We start from the raw sequence: 14,358 nt of genomic DNA on the forward strand, positions 1-14,358 counted from the left end.
GCCACAGGATATGTCAAAACTGACAGGCTACGAGTGGACAAGTCACATTTCTCTCCCTCATTGGCCTTAAGCCGTTGCAGTGCCTATTAAAAATTGAGGTCACTGAGAAAAAAAATTTTTTACAGTCATACGCATGGAAATAAGTTAAACTGATATGGAAGCGAGCAAAATCATATTTAAAAAGTCAATCAATTAATCCAACCATGGTGGAACCTTTACCTCAATTCCCACACCATCCCCATGCCCCTAATTCCTTATTATCCAAAAATCTGTTGATTTATCTTCCTGAATATATTCAGTGATGGCATCTACAGTCCTCTGGGCTAGAGAATTCCAGAGACTCTCAACTTTTTGAGTGATGACATTTCCCTTTATCTTAGTCTTAAGTGGGTGCCCTCTTATTCTGAGACTGTGATCCCGTGTTGTTGTAGAATGCAGTTAAGATCAATGTTGGAGAATTACATAGCAGATCCTGTACAGCAGCACAGAATCATCTACAGCAATGTCTGGATTTCCGTATTATTCTTCACACACTTGCACTCTTGAAGTTGCTTTCAGTTTCAGCAGTGTAAAGTTGCAGATGCTGACAACTTTGCAACAGCAAAATAAAGTTGCCGCATGCTGAACTATCTTCTTTTGACTTTCTACGATAAGATTATGCTGGGGGAATAAAATTATTTAAATTTCTCATTTTGCTGGAATCTGGTAACCGGAACACGCATATTTATCAATTTGTCAGGTAATTAAACTGCTTCAGACGTGAAAACTGATATTTAATTTTGAGTAAATTAGTCCCGAGAAAAGGTTAGCTACATTTCTGTTTGCACAGAGATTAGATTTTTTTGGAAGTTAATAATATTTCACACTTACTTGGACTTTTGCAGAAACATTTAATTCCACTTGTATCTCATTCAATGAATTTTCAAACATTATTAGAGAAAGCAATATTCTGAGAAAGCTGTACTACACTCAGAACTGTTACTTATTTTTAAAAGCCTCAAAACTTGTATTAGAATTGCAACTGTCACGGGAAGTCAAAGTGTACAATTTCCAGCACATGAACATGTACAATTGCACGGTGAATGGTAAGAGGGAGTCCTGGGTTCTCCCCAGAGGAAATAAGATAATTGTAAGGAAAAGAGTGCGCACCCAATGTGACTTTGTCAATCCACTGTTCAGAAATAAGGAGTATTTACAGCATTTATTGTGAGGACAAAAGTGCAATCAAATTTTACCACTGGACTTGGAAAAGGGAGTGGGTCAATCAGACCTTTTGAGCCTGTTCTGCTACCGCTCAGTTAGATCAAACTGATCATGCCCTGAAGCTTGCAAGTGCTTTTTACAAGCAAGGAGCGGGAACTTGAGCCCGCATTCACCGTCCGTGGCAACGGGGGCATGGGATCAAAATGCGGAGAGTTTGGAAAAGCATGATTCTTGCCAGCGTGATCACCTTTTCAGCTTTGGAGCTAGCCTTGCTGGCGGAGTGATGTGGAACATGTCAGGGAAGGGCACAAAGCTAATCAGCAGATTCAATAAAAATCTGGAAGTAAAAGTCTACTGATGACCATGAACCCATTGTCAATTGTCGTGAAAACTCATCTGGTTCACTCATGCCCTTTTAGGGAAGAAAATCTACCCATTCTTATTTGGCCTGTCCTATGTACGACTCCAGGAATGATCATCCTCTCATTGGTGAAAGTTTTAAACTATTTCTAGCATAACACAACACAGAATTCTCTGCTACTTATATTTGGGGTGGCAAGGCGACACAGTGGTTAGCACCACTGCCTCACAGCGTCAGGGACGTGGGTTCGATTGGGATACTGTCTCTGTGGAGTTTGCACTTTCTCCCCATCTCTGCGTGGGTTTCTTCCGGGTGCTCCAGTTTCCACAGTCCAAAGACGTGTGAGTTAAGTGGATTGGCCATGCTAAATTGCCTCTTAGTGTCAGGGGAACCAGCAAGGGTAAATGCATGAGGTTATGGGGATAGGGCCGGGTGGAATTGTGGTCGGTGCGGACTTGATGGGCTGAACAGCCTCTTTCTGCACTGTAAGGTTCTATGATTCTATCATTAGCGAGCACTCACAACGGATATTGGACACACACTGAATATTCAGTTGGCACCGACGTGACATCACGTCATGCCATTTACAACCATTCACGTGAATTTGACGTCCTCACCTCCGAGGGGAATATCAGAGGTGAGCCCTCAGGAGGCCATTACTTCCTGAGCAGTTCAAGGGACACCAGGGAGAATGCTGGAGATGCACACAGCTCGGGGCTGGGGGTGGTGAAGGTCACTGTCAGCACTATGGGAGGAGGGTAAGGTTTGGGCAGTGAGCGTGGAGTGCTCAGAAGCCTTACCTTCCCTTCATATCGCATCGCCCATTGCTCCGAATGGACATGCTGGCTGCCAAGCAGGCGTTCCCTCCATGCTGGGTTAGTGTTTAAACAATGGCTGAGTGGGTGCCCTTCCTCCTCGGGAGGTGGCCACAACAGAGAGGCAGTACTGGGTATGACCATGAGGTTCTGGGGTCTTAACTTTAGGACAGGTTATTGCTGCAAGGGCAGTTTTGGGAGTACCCGTAATGGCGAGCTACCCTGCCTCGTGAGACCCTCTCACTTGGGGGAGGGCGAATACACTGAAGCCTACAACCCTCACTCAATGATGTGAGACCAGAGGGGATTACCAGACAGGAAGTTTATCTCCACTTCTTTGTGAACTCTGACTGTCAGATACAGCAGTGAGAGTGTGTTGATTGCCCTCATGCAAGGCTGCTTAACTACACAGCATTGAATAGCTAGGAGAATGAGGCTGCCCTTTAGGGATTTGCTCCAAAAGCTAATTTCATACCTCTCAGGATTTAACTGTGTCTTGTCAAGATGAACGGTGTTGCCAGAGTGACTAACTGATGAATCTTGGAGGAGTCCATGATGCCAATTTAATATCCTGAGCTCAATCTAGTTGCACGATCTGATGATGATGGTTAACCCTTTGAAACACCAAGCCCCAAGAATGTACAACCGTCTTCCAATTCAAGTCTTAGCAGTAGTCAGTTTGCACTGTGGAGAACCTCCCAGACAGGTAGGATAGTGATGGCTGGCACCACACACTTTGTTCATTATCAGGATTGGCACAATTATTTGGGGGCCCCGTCAGGATGCAGATCTTGTTGTCATGCATTCTGTTAGATGCACTTTAGCGCTATGCAGGGTTGGGATGTGTTACTTGATGTAAATGGGTGGGTGGGGTGGGGGGAATGTGTGGGTCAGATGCCATGAGACAAGAGGGTCTCAACACTGTTCATCCTCTGGAGTACAGAGGAAGCTATGTAGGGTTAGTGTCAGAGGGGTGTTGTGAAGGAGAGTGGAAATTCACAAGGAAGCACTGGGGTGGAAGTCACAGGCACGAGGAGCAATGAGGGTCACTGCTCTGTTCGGACCCCTCTGTATTCACGGTGGTATTCTCACTCAGTGCAATATTCATCAGAATCACGGAACCTGTTGAGTTGGCACTTCTACTGATCGGGATTGACCAGCAGCAGAGATGATAATGTGCTGCACATGACCAAGACCAGCGGCTCAGGAAACAGGACTGCATATGGAGGAACAATGTCAGAGATGATGGCAGCAAAGAATCTTCCGGCGTCGATGTTCCCACCTTCAGTTAGAGGTTTAGAGATTTACAGCATGGACACAGGCCCTTCAGCCCAACTTGTCCATGCCGCCCAGTTTTAATCACTAAGCTAGTCCCAGTTGCCGCATTTGGCCCATATCCCTCTGCACCCATCTTACCTATGTAACTGTCTAAATGCTTTTTAAAAGACAAAATTGTACCCATCTCTACTACTGCCTCTGGCAGCTCATTCCAGACACTCACCACCCTCTGTGTGAAAAATTTGCCTCTCTGGACCCTTTTGTATCTCTCCCCTCTCACCTTAAACCCTCTGGTTTTTGACTCCCCTACCTTTGGGAAAAGATATTGACTACTTAGCTGATCTATGCCCCTCTTTATTTTATAGACCTCTTTAAGGTCACCCCCCCCAGTCTTCTACGCTCCCAAGGAAAAAGTTCCAGTCTATCCAGCATCTCCTTATTACTCAACTCACCATGTCCAAGTAGCATCCTAGTAAAACTTTTCTTCACTCTTTCTAGTTTAATAACGTCCTTTCTATAGGGCAGCACGGTGATTAGCACTGCTGCCTCACAGCACCAGTTGTCCAGGCTGCAATGCCGGAGAAGACTGCATTTGTCCTGGGGGACAGTGGACCACCTCTGCTACATACTGCGTTAGCTGGCTCCACATGGAAATGGAGGACATCCAATGCTTGTGGCCCTTAACCTTACAGTTGCTCTGAACTTTTATGCCAGTGGTTCATTCCAGGGCCGCACAGGCATCTCCCAGTCAAACCCACACAGAAACGGGGAGAACATGCAGACTCCACACAGACAGTGAATCAAACCTGGGTCCTTGGCATTGTGAGGCAGCAGTGCTAATCGCTGTGCCACCTTGTGGCCCAGCTGGTCGTGCTTGTTCATGTTGTTGTGGTTGAGCTTATCCTGTAGTGACACACAGATAGGGAGAATGTAGGTGGCAGTGTTGACATTTTAAGGTGGTGATGAACAGTGGCAGGCGTAGGTCTTGAGTGGAAGCTGGAGTGTGAGGACCATGGCAGTGAGTGCGGGGGAACATGGCGATTGGGGGAGGGGGAAGAGGGCCACCTTACAGGTGTTGATAAAGTGAGAGATGAAGTTGGAGCTGTGAGGGATGCGTAAGGGTTTCCAGGAAAAGGCTGCATGAGGCTAACTTACCCTGGCTGAGCATAAAAGATCATTCATTTTTTTACGGCATTGCTGTCCCATCCTCTTCTGCAACGAGCTGGCACTCACCAGAGCTGCCACTGCATCCCAGGCAGAGTTGGGGACCATGCTGGGAGACCTGGAGCAGGGGTTGAGTGTATCATGCTTCTGCTGTACTTAATCAAGAAGTCCGGTGAGGGCGCTCTCTGAGAAACACTGTGTGGGCTTCACAGCTGCCATTCCCTGCAGTCGCTGTGAAATAAGTGCTGGTGAGCCATTTATGAGCAACTCCCTGGTGATGAGCGCATTTAGGTGTAGCTGTGGCGGGCGAATCAGAGGGAGGCCACTGTGGGTGTGGCATGACTCTCATGGCCATGAATTTTGTCAGTGAGGCTCAAGATTAGGACAGAATTATTGCTGGAGTCATCAGCACAATTCACTCCCTTTTTCTCACTGGAAACAACAATCTGCCAGATTTTGGTAACGTTTCCACCAAGCTTTTTTTTAATCTTAGAGAACTTCTGCAGTACAGTCAGTCAACAGTGAAAGATTTGAGTGGGTTAATGCTAATTTGAGGTCAGCTTTACAGAATGATTTGGACCTGGAGTGAAAAGTGTGTTTTGTGACTGTTAGGTGAGAGCAGATGGTGTGGTTGGACTCATTTGCTCCTGGGAGCACAACTTGCCAAAACTTTCTGCCGAGGATGACACCTGGGCAACTGGGAGAGGGACCTGAAAGTGGTGAGCCAGCTCTTACGGTGCAGCATTAAAATGTGACTGGATTTTCAGCAGATGCTTGTCGAGAACTGGGGGAACAAAACTAAATGTACATCCACTTTGAAACAAAGTCCTTTTGTGGAACAAAGAACCTTCATATTGCAGAGATTTACAGCACCAAAGGGAAGCCATTCACTCCCTTGGCTTGTGCTGGTTCTACACAAGAGTAATCCATGCCTAATCTTCCTTGCTATCCCACTATAGCTTGGAGAAATCGTCATTGTAATATTCTGCACCTTTTCCAGAGGCACTATATATCCTGGTAAATCTGTGTTGCATACTTCCTATTCCTTTTAAACCCTTTCTGTAGGTTTTTACACAAAATTGCAGAAGTATTCTTAACTATTCTTCCAACCAAGGTTTTCTATAAATCTCCCTTTTCTTCTTTTGGCCTCTGCATGTCGATTGAGAAAATATGCATCTCCTTTTAAATGACTGCAAAATTAATTTCATTTTAAATCATGAGTGCATCTTGCCAGTGAACTAGTAACTCACTTTTAAAGAGTATTATTTATTTGAATAGAAATGAGACACAAATCTCTCCAAAGGTTATATTTTCGAAAGAGACCTTACACTGATAACAAACATTGATGCAAATATTTTTCAGTTTTTAAGCATGAGTTTTCCACCTGATAATTTAGTATTTTTAATTGTTACTGGAAAATAAATTCAATAAAAAAAAATTAGTAATGTAAATGAACACAGTCTTTTCCATCAAACCTGGATGGGAAATATCCTAGCGATTTATTTGCTCCTATCATTGTCCTTTTTAAAAGGGCATATTAAGCCTAGGGTATGAAATCAATTCATCTTGCAGCACTTATTGTGAAGAAATTTGATTTTCAGTTAATTGTGGCAGAAATTTTTCATAATTTATAACAATATTTCCCAGAGGCAGATACAAGTTGGACTTTAATACCGATGATATACTTGTGAGTGAGTCAGCAAGCAGAATTGGAAAGAAAACAAACAGATTTTGATGACACAGAGTATCTTATAATTAATCTAAGCCATTGGTTCAAAAGAAGATCAGAACTGTTGAGCCCCCAAGGAGAAATCATGAGCTGTTAGTTTGCTCATTCTGTAATTTCTGCAAAAAAAAACATTTGGTAACTGTGAACAATGTTGATTGTATTAATGGACCATAAGCCTTCATGTTTTATATTCTGTATCAAGGTTAAGAGCAGACTTTTCTTAGCAGCTCGTATTCATTTTAGCCCAGCAGGGCCATGTCTGTCACAACCAATTTAAGAGACAGGGAGATGAAGAATGTGATAAAGTTGAAAGCTTTCCTTTCCCTTCTTTCTCCCACAATGTAACTTACCTCAGTTTGAAATAATTAAATTATTATTTCTTCTGATTTTTCTTCAGATAGTGAGGCTTATGGCTATTTGTACAGCTGGAGTACATTGAACAGTATTGAATTAAACTGGTTCAGGTCGAGCATTCCCATGTTTTTCCTGAGAATGGTTTTGAATGTAGCAGGGGGTGAGCACGACATATTTCACTATTGCACAGGAGTTGGAGACTTCTGTGGAAAACAGTCAGCTTTGAAGTATCAGAAGAACAATGCATATCCTCTAAACTTCCATGGTAAGAAATGGTTGAATGTTGCTGAAAAAGCAAGTTGTGTGAAAGGTGTACATGAGGTGCAAACAAGCCAGCAATTTGTAGTGAGGAAGTGATGCCCTGGGAATTGCAAATTAACACAGGTTTCTGGCTGAATTTCACCACCCCATGATTATCTACATGGAACCATTTTGTTCTTCCCCTCCATTCAAGAAAAGAGGGAGAGAGAAAGCAGGAAATTGTAGGCCAATTAATCTCAAATCTGTCATTGGGAAAATGCCACAACCTATTAGTAATGTGATAATAGTCAGACATTTAGAATATCGTAATACAATCGCACAGAATCAACATGGTATAGTGAAAGGAAAATCATGTCTGACAAATTTCTTAGGTTTCTTTGAGGATGTAGGGTAGATAAAGGGGAACTGATAGATGCGGTGTATTTGGATTTCCAAAAGGCATTCGATAAAGGCACATTAAGGGTTCCAATTACATTAAAGGATTGTACTATTAAGCGAGACTAAATAGTCTAGATCTGTATTCATTGGAATTTAGAAAAGTGAGGGGAGACCTTATACAAACATAGAAGATCCTGAGGGGTCTGACGAGATATACGGTGAGATGTCACAAGAGGTTATTGCAGAAGGTCAGGGGACATGGAGTTGGGGGTAGGGTGTTAGCGTGGATAGAGGATTGGTTGTCAAATAGGAGGCAGAGAGTGGGGGTCAATGGGTGCTATTCGGATTGGCGGTTGGTGACTAGTGGGGTGCCCCAGGGGTCGGTGCTGGGGCCTCAGCTATTTACCATTTATATAGATGATCTGGAGGAGGGAACCGAGTGCAGGGTGTCGAAATTTGCTGATGACACCAAGGTTGGGGGAAAGGCAAATTGTGCGGAGGGTGTGGAGAGTCTGCAGAAGGATCTAGATAGGCTGGGCGAATGGGCCAGGAAATGGCAAATGGAATTTAATGTTGGCAAGTGTGAGGTGGTCCACTTTGGTAGGAAGAATGGTAGGAAGGACTATTACTTACGTGGCGAAAAACTGCAGCAGGCGACGGTGCAGAGGGACCTCGGGGTCCTTGTGCATGAGTCGCAAAAACCCAGCTTGCAGGTGCAGCAGGTGGTCAGGAAGGCGAATGGGATGCTGGCCTTCATAGCGAGGGGGATTGAATATAAAAGTAGGGAGGTCTTGCTGCAGCTGTATAGGGCATTGGTGAGGCCGCAGCTGGAGTACTGTGTGCAGTTTTGGGCGCCGTACTTACGCAAGGATATTTTGGCCCTGGAGGGAGTGCAAAGGAGGTTTACTAGGCTGATACCGGAGTTGAGGGGGTTGAGCTATGAGGAGAGGCTGAATAAACTAGGCTTGTACTCGTTAGAGTTTAGAAGAATGAGGGGAGATCTCATTGAGACGTATAAGATGATGAATGGGATGGATAGGATAGAGGTGGAGAGACTCTTCCCGCTCAAAAAAGACAGTAGGACTAGGGGGCACAGCCTCAAGATAAAGGGGAGGCGGTTTAGAACGGAGTTGAGGAGGAACTTCTTCACTCAAAGGGTGGTGAATCTCTGGAATTCTCTGCCCGTTGAAGTGGTGGAGGCTGCCTCGCTAAATATTTTTAAGAAGCAGGTTGATGGGTTCTTGATAAGAGAGGGGATTAAGGGTTATGGGGAGAGGGCGGGAAAGTGGAACTGAGCCACGACAGATCAGCCATGATCTTATTGAATGGCGGGGCAGGCTCGAAGGGCTAGATGGCCTACTCCTGCTCCTATTTCTTATGTTCTTATGTTCTTATGTTCTTATGTTTCCACTAGTGGGAGAGTCTTGAATGTGGAATCATAGCTACAAGATAAAGGGCCAGCCAGTTAACACAGAGATGTGGGGAAATTTCTTCTTGCAGAGGGTAGTGAATCTCTGGAATTCCCTGTCCTAAATGATCAGAGATGCTGGATCATTCGAAGCATTTACAGTGGAGGTGGATAAATATTTGATAGATCAAGGAATAGAGAACAATGGGGAAATGGCACAGAAGAGGAGTTGAGGCCAGCATAGACCAGCCAGGATTGTGTTGAATGGCAGGGTGGGTTTGAAAAGCCGAGTGACCTACTCCTACTCTATTCCTTGTGTTCTTATGCACACAAAATAAGAGCGCATGGTGTTGGGGGTGATGTATTCACAGTGATAGAGGATTAGCTAACTAACAGGAATCAGAAAGTCAGCAGAAATGGTCAATTTCAGGTTGACAAACTAACTAGTTGAATGCGACAGGGATCAATACTGAGACCACAACTATTTCCAATCTGTTTTAATGATTTGGATGGAGGAACATACTGTTTGTGGCGAGATTTGCTGATCATGACAAGGATTGGTAGGAAAGCAAATTGTGAGGAGGATACAAAGTGATCTAGGTTGACTTAAGCAAGCATGCAAAAAATTGGCAGATGGAGTATAACATTAGAAAATATAAGATCGCCCACTTGGCAGGAAAAATAGAAAAGGAGAATATTATTTAAGTGAAGACAAACTGCAGAGTACTATGGTACAGATTGATTTGGGAATTCTTGTACATGAATCATAGAATAATTAATGTGCAGGTACAGCAAGTAATTAAGGAGGCAAATGAGATGTTGGCCTTTAATACAAAGTGGTTAGTATGTTAAGAAAGTCTTGCTACACCTTTTCAGGGCGTGGGTGAGATGACACCTACAGCACTGCATACAGTTCTGGTGTCCTTATTTTAAGGAGGTTTTGTATTGGAAGCAGTTCAGAGAAGGTTTACTGTGGTGATCCCTAGCCTGAAGGGTTGTCTATAAGAAAAATTTGAGCAGGATGTACCGATACTGGAGGAATTTCTTCTCTGAGAGTCGCTCATCTTTGGAATTCTCTGTCCCAGTGAGCAGTGGAAGCTGGGTCATTGAATCAATCCAGGACAGGGTTCAATAGAAATTTGATCTACAAGGGAGTGGAGGGTTCTAGGTGTGCAGGCAGAAGAGCGAAGTTAAGGCTGCAATCAGGTCAGCCATAATCTCATTGAAAGATCGTTCATGTTGATGGGCTGAGTGATCTATACCTGCTGCTCTTGTGATCTTATCTCATGATCTCCATGACATACATTAATTTGTTGTACTTGCTCTTGGTGTTTAACAGGCAATTAACGTTTAGTAATGAATAATGATTCTGCTTTTTTAATAATATGATAATCGTTAATGATTGCCAATCAAACTCTCATGCCTAGAAAGTAACAATTATTGGTGTGCAGTTTTAATCCTTCAGGTTGTGATTTCTCACAGAATATTTTAAAAATGTCAAATTTTGAATTGGTGTTCCTACTTTCCCTCTGTCTTTTTTTCTGTCTTTATTAACCTAATCTTTCTTTCTATCTTATTTCTCCTTTTTCCTGATATGACATTGAATTCACCGCACAAATTTACCTTCATCTGTTTATTTTTCAATATTCAATCTCATTGGTTCAGAATACATATTCTATTATATTGCTCAGTCTGATCTCTAATGTCTTGTTGCCTTGTTATCAGCCGACATTTCTTTTTAGAATCCACAGTGCAGAAGGAGGTCATTTGGCCCAACGAGCCTGCACTGACAACAATCCCACCCAGGTCTGATCTCTACATATGTTCACCCTTCTAATCTCCCTGACACTAAGGGGCAATTTATTATGGCCAATCTAACCCGCACATCTTGGACTATGGGAGGAAGCCAGAGCACCCGTAGGAAACCCATGTAGACACAGGGAAAATGTGCAAATTCCACACAGACAATGACTCAAGGCAGGAATTGAACCTGGGCTCCAGGCGCTATGAGGCAACAATGCTAACCACAGTGCCGCCCGCAGCAAAACCCAATTGTGCAATTTAACTTAAACCAACAGAGTATGTTCCAGCAATATCTAGCGCAATAATTTTAGGCTACGTCTTTGAAATTGTTCAAAAACAGAGATATTTTGAAAATTGCAACTTGCTTATGTTGTCACAATTACTTACAGTATTTCTGAACTGGCCTCCAGAATTGTATGACAACAGCTCTTTGATATGGTCCTCATAGAAAATATGTCTTGAGACCTTCCACTCAGTTAATTTAACATCAAGTTATCCGCTGTGACATATTCCTTTGTTATCTTCATCAATGTTGTGTTGGATGGCATGTTAAGAGGTATTCTCGGAGCATCAGTTCCAAATATTGCTGAAATAATTTCTGCTTTTTTTTTAGATAATGACATGTTGTTGATAAACTGATCCAAGACAAATTGCATTCCACATTGAACATAGAAAATAGGAGCAGGAATAGGCCATTTGGCCCATTGACCCTTCTCCACCATTCAATGTGATCATAGCTGATTCTTAATCTCTCACTATACCCCTTGACTCCTTTGGTATCTAAAAATCTATTTATTTATTTCTTTAAAAAATTCAGTGATTGAGCTTCCACAGTGTTATGTGGTTGAGAATTCCAGGTTCCTCTTATCTCAGTCCTAAATGGCCTACCTGGTATCTTGAGACCATGACCCCTTGTTCCAGACCCACCCCTGAGCCAAGGAAGACATCATCCCTACATCTAGTCTGTCCCGCTTTGTCAGAATTTTATACATTCCAATTGGAATCCCTCTTGTTCTTCTAAACTCCAATAAAAACAGGCCCAGCCAATTCAATCTTTCCTCATACCTGCCATCCCAGGAATCAGTCTGAGACTCTTTGCTGCATTCTCACTATGGCAAGTATACCTTTTTCTTAGACAAGGAAACCAAAACTATGTGCAATACTCCACGTGTGGTCTCTCAAAAGCCCTGTATAAAGGCATCCTTGCCTCTGTATTCAAATTCTCTTACAATGAATACAACAGCAGACAATTTGCCTTCTTAACAGCTTGTTGCACCTACATGCTTGCTTTCAGTCACTGGTACAAGGACCCCCTGGTCCCATTGTATGTCATTTTTTCTAAATGTATCTCTGTTTAAATAATACTTGGCCATTCTGATTTTCCCACCGAAGTGAATAACTTCTCACTTATCCATGTTGCACTGCATCTGCCATGTAGCTGCCCACTCACTCAACTTGTCTAAATCATCTTGAAGCCTCTCTCCTTCCATGTCGTCAGCCAATTTGGAAATATTACATTTGATTTGCTCATCCAAAATGTTGGTATATATTTTGAATAGCTGGGGCCCAATCACTGATCCCTGTGGTGCTCTGGTAGTCACCATCTTCCACTTCAAAAGAGATCCACTTATTCCTACTCTCTGTTTCCTGTATGCAAATCAATTCTCAATCCATGCCAATATATTATCACCAGAACCATGCACCTTAATTTGACACACTAAGCTCTTATATGGGACCTTATCACAAGATTTGTTAAAATCCAATTATGCCTCATCCACTGGCTTGCCCTTATCTGTTCTGCTAGTTATGTCCTCAGAAGACTTCAAGTAGGTTTGACAAACATGATTTTTCTTTCATAAATCCATGTTGACTTTGTGTAATTCATATTTTCTTCGTGTCCTGTCATCACACCCTTTGTAATAGACTCTAGCATTTTCCCTACCACTGATGTTAGGCTAATTCCCTGTTTGCTCTCCCCTGCTTTTTATAGCTGGGTTACATTTGCCACTCCTGAAGCTGCTGGGACTGTTCCAGAATCTACAGAATTTTGGAAGATGACAAATAAAGCATTCACTATTTCCATGGCCATCTCCTTTAGTACACAGGGATGTAGATTATCAGGCCCTGGGCATGGATCAGCTTTCAGCCCCATTAATTCCTCCACAGTCACTGGGTCAGAATCTTGGAATGCCCTTCCTATCAGTAGTGTGGGTGTACCTGTGCCCCATGAACTGTAGCAGTTGAAGGTGGTGCTTCATCAGCTCCTTCTCAGGGTAATTATGGATGGGCAATAAATTCTGCCAAGCCATGATGCCCACATCCCATGAAAGGATAGTATACCTCAATAAATTGTTAAATGCCTTTCTCTTCTCTGGTGTAAACGGACTCAGCTTCTGTTGTGGGGTCTTGAAGCACAAGTGTCTGATGTGAAGTATCAGATAGGAAGGCCTTTGCTGTATCTTTACCGTTAGCTTGATGAACTCCTTACAACAATTGTCCGGAAGTACATGCAGTACTCCACATGGAAAATACCCATGCCCTGCTTGTGTTTGTTTTGATATCCTGTGATTTATGATTGTGATTCCATGCATTGTACAGCCTCAGATCTTATTTGCTTTATTACTGCTGGCACAGAATGCTAATGGTTTTGATGAACTGTCCACCTTTCAGCTTCTAAATTGTATGCAATTGAAACAGCAAAAGTTCTAGCACTGATTCTTGGGTTTTTCTGATTCTTTCCCATAATGTATCACCCTAAATTCCTTTCAATGCTGCCAGCTGTCAATCCCTTTTAGTAACTGCCAGCCTAATCCAGTTTTAAGGATAACCCCTCTATGATGTGGTTATTCAACAGCTCTGACACACTGTCAACTCATTCCTACAATAAAATCTGTTTTGAATTGTACATTAACTATATTTTCAGAATCACTTTTTTTTTGTCCTCATTTCTTTACTGCCCAAACATTTTTCCTGCATTTCTATTATGTTTTTTACCCAGATGTTTAAATTGACTTTTTAATTGTCGCTTCACACAGTTGAAATGTGCCATTTGCCCAAGAACTGACCTGGGGGGTATGATGGCACAGTGGTTAGCAATGTTGTCTCACAGTACCAGGGAACCACATTCAATTCTGGCCTTGGGTCACTGTCTGCATGGAGTTTGCACTTTCCCTGTGTCTGCATGGGATTTCTCTGGGCGCTCCTGTTCCCTCCCACACTCCAAAGGTATGAGGGATAGGTGGCTTGGCCGTGCTGTATTTCCCTTTAACGTTAGGGGGATTAGCAGGGTAAATGTGTGGGTTTACATGGATAGGGCCGGGGTGGGATTGTTGTTGGCGCCTGCTTGCTGAGCTGAATGGTTTCCTCTGCACTGTCGGGATTCTATGGTTCTTACCATTATATTGTAGCCAGTCTTGGGGTTTGATATAATTGTGGAGGTTTCAGCACCTCTCACCTTCAAACATCCTTTCAGTTAAACATCATTTTGTTCCCAATACAGTACAAATATTTTCCAATAACTATCACCAACCTGCACTGAAAAGAAAATCAATCGATATTCTTAATATTTCCAAAGCCCTTCTCACTAGACACTGGTTAAGCTTTC

The 14,358-nt window shown here is 43.0% G+C and overlaps 1 protein-coding gene across 5 annotated transcripts in view; it reads left to right on the plus strand.

The window, feature by feature from the left end:
- The window catches only part of tenm4 (teneurin transmembrane protein 4), a 582,746-nt gene that overhangs the window by 188,871 nt on the left and 379,517 nt on the right, over positions 1-14,358 (plus strand). The window lies entirely within an intron of this gene.

The sequence above is a fragment of the Carcharhinus amblyrhynchos genome, chromosome 10 (assembly GCF_965287045.1).
Source record: "Carcharhinus amblyrhynchos chromosome 10, sCarAmb.v2.hapA, whole genome shotgun sequence".
Classification (NCBI taxonomy): Eukaryota; Metazoa; Chordata; class Chondrichthyes; order Carcharhiniformes; family Carcharhinidae; genus Carcharhinus; species Carcharhinus amblyrhynchos.